This window comes from Hylobates moloch, unplaced genomic scaffold (genome assembly GCF_009828535.3).
Source record: "Hylobates moloch isolate HMO894 unplaced genomic scaffold, HMol_V3 SCAFFOLD_4, whole genome shotgun sequence".
Lineage (NCBI taxonomy): Eukaryota > Metazoa > Chordata > Mammalia > Primates > Hylobatidae > Hylobates > Hylobates moloch.
Genome location: NW_026652279.1, coordinates 117361722 through 117369528, shown reverse-complemented (window position 1 = coordinate 117369528; position 7807 = coordinate 117361722).

Below are 7807 nucleotides of genomic sequence, written 5' to 3'. Positions count from 1 at the left end.
TGATTTTGTTGATCTTTTCAAAACCAAATTTATATTTCTGTTAATTTTTTATACTTGGTTTTCTTTGCTTGCTTCATTATTTCCTAATTTGTATCACCCTCTTACTTCTGCTTCCTTTGGTTTAGTCTATTCTTATTTTTCTAGTTCCTTGAATTATAAACATAGGTTTTTGACTTTAGTTCTTTCCACTTATTATTTTTTTCTTTCCAACTTTTAAGTTCAGGGGATACATGTGCAGGTTTGTTACATGAGTAAATTGCATGTTGCTGAGGTTCGGTGAACAATTGATCACATCACCTAGGTGATGAACTTAGCACCTGATAGGTAGCTTTTTAAACTTCACCCCACCCTCCTTCTCTCCCTCTCTAATAGTCCCCAACGTCTATTGTCCTTATCTTTATGTTCAGGTGTACTCAATATTTAGTTCCCACTTATAATGGATAACACGTGGTATTGGGTTTCCTGTTACTGCATTAATTTAGTTAGGATAATGGCCTCAACCTTCATCTATGTTGCTGCAAAGAACATAATTTCATTCTTTTTTATGGCTGTGTAGTATTCCATGGTGTATATGAGCTATATTATCTTTATCTAGTCCACCATTGATGGGCATCAAAGTTGATTTCATCTCTTTGCTATTGTAAATAGTGCTGCAGTAAACATTCGAGTTCATTTGTCTTTTTGGTAGAGCAATTTCTTTTTCTTTGGGTATATACCCAGTAATGGGATTGCTGGGTCAAATAGTAGTTCTGTTTTAAGTTCTTTGAGAAATCTCAAAACTGCTTTCCATAGTGGTTGAACTAATTTATATTCCCATCAACAGTGTATACACATTTCATTTTCTTTGCAACATCGCCAACATCTGTTGTGTTTTGACATGTGATATTAATCATTCTGACTTGCATGAGATAGTATCTCAAACTATTCTAAAATTCATATGGAAACCCACAAAAAAAGTGAAATAACCAAAGCAATCTTAAGAAAAAAGAACAATGCCTGAGGCATTACCCTACCTGAATTCAAATTATACCACAAGGTTACAGTAACAAGAACAGCATAGTACTGGGTACAAAAATGAAAACATAAACTAATGAAACAGGGTAGAGGACCTGGAAATAAAGCCATACACCTAAAATCATCTGACCTTTGGCAAAGTTGGCAATAATTAATGGGGAAATGACTCCGTATTTAATAAATGATGCTGGAATAACTAGCTAGCTTTATGCAGAAGAATGAAACTGCACGCCATTTGTTACCATATACAAAAATTAATGCATGATGGATTAAAGGCTTAAATATAAGATCTAAAGCTATAAAAATTCTAGAAGAAAACATAGGAAATACCACTCCAGACATGAGTCCTAGTAAATAACTTATGACTAAGTTCCCAAAAGCAATTGTAACCAAAACAAAGTTGACCAGTGGGACCTAATTAAACTAAAGAGCTGCTGCACAGCAAAATAAACTGTCAACAGAGTAAACAGACAACTGGGAAGAAATATTCACAAATATTCCCTCATATGAGGGAGGTCTAATATATATAATCTATAAGGAACTTAAAAAAATTCAACCAGCAAAAAACAAATAACCTCACTAAAAACGCGCAAAGGACGTAAGTAGACAATTCTGGAAATAAGACATACATGTGTCCAACAAGCATATTTAAAAAAATGCTCATCAGAACTACAATGGTATGCCATCTCATAACAGCCTTATTTTTAAATATAGGCATTTATCACTACCAACTCCTCCATTAATACTACTTTTGCTGCATCCCATAAGTGTGTTAGATTTTTATTTTCAGCTCTCATCTGTTACTTCTCTTATTATTTCTCCTATGTCCATTGTTTTTTCAATAATGTTTTGCTTAATTTTGACATATTTGTACATTTTAAAGTTTTCCTTTTGCTATTGTTGTTCTAATTTGAGTTACTTATGGTCACAAAGTATACTTAAGATGATTTCAAACTTCTTAAATTTGTTAAGCTTTGTGATGTGGTTAACGTGTAATTTTTCTTCAGGATGTTTTATGAGCACTTTAGAAGAATGTGTATTCTGCTGTAGTGGGGTAGAGTGTTCTGTATATGTTTATTGGGTGTGGTTGGTCTATAGTGTTGTTCAAATCTTCTACTTAACTGATTTTTTTTTTTTGGTCCGGTGAATCTATCCGTTATAGAAAGTGTTGAAATTGTCTACTATTTCTGTGTTACCACTTATTTCTCCTTTCAGTGGTGTAAATGTTTGTTTTATATATTTGACTTCTTGCTGTTATGCACATATATATTTATAATCATTATATCTTCTTATTGACTTGACCTTGTATGCTATATAATGACCTTCTTTGTCTAATGTGACAGTTCTTGACTTAAAGTCTATCTTTTCTAGCATAAGTATCACCACTTCTGCTCTCTTTTGGTTAGTATTTCCATGGAACATTTTTTTCCATCTTTCTATCCTCAGCCTATGTATGTTCTTATATCTATATATCTTGTAGACAGCATATATTTAGATCTTATTTTTTAATTTATTCAGCCATCATGTCTTTTGAATGAAGAGTTTATTTTTTAAACAGTAATTATTAATAAGAGAAAATGTACGATTGCAATTTCTTTATTGTTTTCTCTAGATCTTGTGGTTATTTTGTCTGTCTTTTCCTCTTTTGCTGATTTGTGTTTCATTAATTTTTTTCTTAGTGACATCCTTTGATGCCTTTCCAATTTTCTCTCAGGCATTTCTATAGGTATTTTCCTATTGATTATCATGAAGATTAAATAAATCATCTTATAATTATAAATATTTATTTTAAACTGATATTGAATTACATATAAAAACTGCTTTACATCTCTCCTCTATTTTATGTTTTGATGCTACAAATTACATCTTTCTAAAATTTGTATCATTAATATACATTTATATTTAGTTCTTATGCTTTTATCCTTTATACTTGAATTACAAGTGTTTTATGCATCATTATTGTAGAAGTATAGAAAATTGTATTTGTATGTATATTTACTTTTGCCAGAGACCCGTATATTATTGTATGCTTTCATTTTACTGTCTATCATTCTTTGATGCTTCAACTTGAAGCACTCTTTTCAGCTATTCTTATAAGGCAATTCTAGTGGGGATGAACTCCCTCAACTTTTAGAATGTATTTATTTCTCCTTTATTTTTGAAAGTTTTACAGGATAAAGTGTTCTTGGTTTAAAGTATTTTTTTTCTTTTAGTACTTTAAGGATATTACCACACATTCCACTTATGGAAGCTCCTTTGTACCTGACAAGTCACTTTTCTATTGCTACTGACAAAATTCTTAGTTTGGTAATAAATCTGTTTGACAGTTTGATTATAATAGGTCTTGTTGTGAGCATCTTTGATTTCACTTTAGTCTCAGTCCTTTGAGGTTCTTGAATTCATGTTCACATTTCCTTCCTCAGATTTGGAAAGTTTTTGGCCATTATTTCTTCAGATAAGCTCTTTGCCTCATTCTCTCCCTCTTTTTTTTTTTTTAATTCCTGAGGCTCTTGCTGGTGTCCCATAAAATCCTTAGCCTTCTTTCACTTTCCTTTGTTCTTTTTTCATTTTGTTCCTCTGAGTCGATCATTTCAAATGATCTGACTTTGAACTTTCTAATTCTTTCTTTTGCTTGGAAGTCTGCTGTTGATTCCTTCTAGTGAATTTATAAATTTAGTTATTGTATCCTTGGGTGCCAGAATTTCTGTTTGATTTTATTTTTAATATGGTTTCTATGTCCTAGTTGATGCCCTCATTGTGTTTTCATTGTTTTCCTGTTCGATTTAGTTGTCTATCTGTATTCTTTTCTAGTACATTGAGCTTCTTTGAGTTGATTATTTTGAATTCTTTGTCAAATAATTCATAGATCTATGCTTCCTTGAGATGGGCTTTTAGAGATTCGTATTTTTTCATTTGGGCCATGTTTTTCTGTTTCTTCACATGCTTTGTCATTTTTCAGATATGATTTGCGTATTTGAAAACAAACTAACAAAAAGCAACCTCTTTTAATCTTTGTATACTGATTTTGTACAGGGGGAAGACTTTCTTCAATCAGACTGCCTAGAGAGATTGTTGGCCTTACAAACCTTGTATACAAGTACATCTTCTCTGGGCTTCTGTGTGTAATTTACCGCTTCGAGAGGTTTTGTAGTTTCTTCTCAGGAACTTGTATTCTCTTATATTATTTACTATCTATTAAACTACAGGTTTTCCAGTACTGCAATAAGTAACTGAGCTTTCTTTTGCCTTCTGTGACCCCAAGGCATCCAAGGTAACTCACTTCTGAGTTAAAGTATTTATACACAAAAATAATGAGCCCCACTTTAGGTCATGTTGAGTTTGATATGATTATGGTTATTCACGTGTAGGTATACACTTTTCATTTTAGAGATATAACAAGGAGATGAATCCATCTGAAGATAAAAATAGCTTCAAATCAGAAAAATTTCTTCATTTCATTATTTGATAATTGTTCAGTCTCTGATTGTTTCCATTCTTTTGTTGGAATGCGATAATGGAATTCTTTTATTTTATCCGTAAATGATAGATCTCTTGGATTTATCTTTTATTGCTGCTGTTTTAAAAATAACATATTCAATATTTTCATCCTTTTTCTACATTTTTAATTTCTTCAAGTTATCTTATAAATAACAAATGATATCTTTAAGCCTATATTTTACATCAGTCAGAACACATTTTTCTTTTATTTGTATTAAATAATATTTCATATTCTGATTTTTTATTTTTAATAGAAAAGTGCTCTGGTTTTATGGACACAAAATTTTCTCAATGTTTAGGCCATTTGCTCTCCTGATTCTCAGACATTAGGACGTAGACTGGAACTACACTATTAGCGTTCCTGGGTCTACAGTTTTCCAACTGCATATGGTGGAACTGCTCAGTTTATATGATCACATGAGTCAATTCCCTCTTATATAACATGCTGAAGAGGATCTAGTTTGATGCACTAAGAAGGACACAACACCAGTTTGAAAACAGTCTCTATTAGAGAAATACAAATTCTGCTACCATTGGAACAAGAAGCAAACATCAAATTTATGGTGAAGCTTGATTGGAAAAATAGTGCAATCATTGACAAAAGTTCACAAAAGTTTATTAATAAAATGCCACAATAAACCAGCAGTTTACAAATGGATAACTCATTTTAAGAAGTAAAAAGATGATTTTTGACATGAAGCCCACTGTGGCAGACAGTCCACATCAATTTGTGAGAAAAAATTAAAATAGTTCCTGCCTTTTAGTCCGTTCTGGCATTGCTCTGAAGAAATGCCTGTGGCTGAGTAATTTATTTTAAAAAGAGTTTTGTTTTGGTTTATAGATCTGTAGAGTAAACAGGAAGCATGGACTTCTTTTTGTTTTCTAACCTTAAAAAACAATTAAAGAGCACCCATTTTTCTTCAGTTCATAATGTAAAAAAGACTGCATTGATGTTGCTAAATTCTCTGAACCTTCCATTTTTTAGGAATAAACTAAATGGCTGGTATCGTCACTTATAAAAGTGTCTTGAACTTAGTTAAACTTATGTTGTGAAAAAAGTTTATACTTTTAATTTTTATCTTTTAATTATATGTTTATGAACTTTTTGAAGTTTCCTCATGTGAGTGTGTGTATATAATATTCATATGTGTGTGTGTGTGTGTGTGTGCGCGTGTGTGCGTGTATGTGCCATTAAATCTGTTTCTCTGGAAAACCCTGAGTAACACATCTGGCTTAGCAATTATTCCTTTCATAGATTATGCCTTAGGTATTTCATCTAAAAAGTGTTTGCTATACCCAAGGTCATCTAGATTTTTTTCTATGTTATATTCCAGGAGTTTTATAGTTTTAGAGTTTACATGTTCGTTTATGATTCATTTCGAGATAATGTTTGCAAAATGTGTAAAATTAGCATACGCACATATATTTTTTTTGCATATAAATTTCTAGTTGTTCCAGAACCATTTGCTAAAATGGCTACCTTTGCTTCTTTGTATTACCTTTGCTTCTTTATCAAAGATCAGTTGGCTAAATTAATGTGGGTCTAGTTCTGAAATCTTCATTCTGTAGCAATGATAGATTTGACTATTCTTTTGCCAAACCACACTGTCTTGATTACTGTAGCTTTATAGTAATTCTTTAAGTTGGATAGTATCAGCCCTCCACCTTTGTTCTTCTTACTTTTTTAATGCATTGACTATTCTGGGTCTTTTGACTCTACATGTAAACTTGAAAATGAGCCTGTCAATACTCATAAAATAACTTGCTAGGATTCTGGTTGGTATTGTGTTGAATCTGTGAATTAACTCAGGAAGAAAAGACATCTAGCCAATATTGAGCTTTCTTACTCAAAAACATGGAATATGTCTTATTTAATTCTCTAATTTTTTTATCAGAATTTTATAATTTTTTTATATGTATCTTGTGCATATACTTTAAGATCTGTAGGTAAGTATTTTATTTGGAGAGGTGCTAATGTAAATGGTATGATATTTTTAATTTTGAGTTTCAATTGTTATTTGCTGGTATATATGGAAGTGATTGATTTTTATATATTAGTTTAGTATCCTGCAAACTTGCTAAAATCATTTTATTGGTTAGGGAGGTTTTTTGTTGATTCTTTTGAATTTTATGCATACATAATCATGCTATCTGTAAAGAAGGCAGCTCTATTTCTTACTTCTTGATCCACATAATTTTTATTTCCTTTTCTTTTTTCATTGTATTAAATACAACTTCCTGTATAATATTGAAAAAAGTGAATGATTGCAGTACTTTTGATGACTCTTTTGCTCTATTTTATGATTATACTCCAGATTCGTCTTTTAAATATTCTGTTTCAGTTTATGTGTCAGTCACCTCTACTAAAACTCCTGATCTCTTTTAGTTGGAAGTGGTATTTAGACACCACAATTTCAACATTGCCATTGGGTTACTAGGCCTTTTCAGCACATAGCAAATAGTTAATCCTTTTTTAAAGAAATATGCTGCAATTTTATTCTAATATTCTTATTCAAACTTAGAATTATGTGGGTTCAATTAATACATCCTAAATTGATGCTTTCATTTTATAATAAAGCACTAGTACAGTAAATCATGCAGAGCAAATGCATAGGTAAATTGGAATACAACTTTATGCAAATAAAGAAATGTAGCTTTTTTATGAAGTAGAATAAAATATGTGAGGGAGTAGATTTTGAAAAGTAGATAATAAATTTCATCGAGTTAGAGTTGTCAATAAGATACACACTTTGAGACCTCTCTTAACAGAGGAATTATGTAGTCATTAGAACAAAGATGCTACAAACAGAGACATATATAGGGCTGAAAATATCCCTGAAGCTTTGTAGAGTAATAGAAAAGAGGGCAAAAGGTGAGTTTCTGTTAGTTTGGACTATTTTATGATTTGAAATTTGTAAATAAATAAAAGAGAACCAACCATAAAGATTAAAGCTTGCAAAAAGGAGGTATACATCAGGAGCTTGTAGTGTCATGGAAATATAAAAATATACAAAATGTAACAAGTCACACATTTTCTATACATAATTATTAATCTAAATACTAATTTCTCCTAAAATTAAAGCTATTTTACTTTTCTCACTTATAAGAAGCAAATTTTCGGCTGGGCGCGGTGGCTCACGCTTGTAATCCCAGCACTTTGGGAGGCCGAGGCGGGCGGATCACGAGGTCAGGAGATCGAGACCACGGTGAAACCCTGTCTCTACTAAAAATATAAAAAAAAAAAAATCAGTCGGGCGTGGTGGCGGGCGCCTGTAGTCCCAGCTACTCAGAGAGG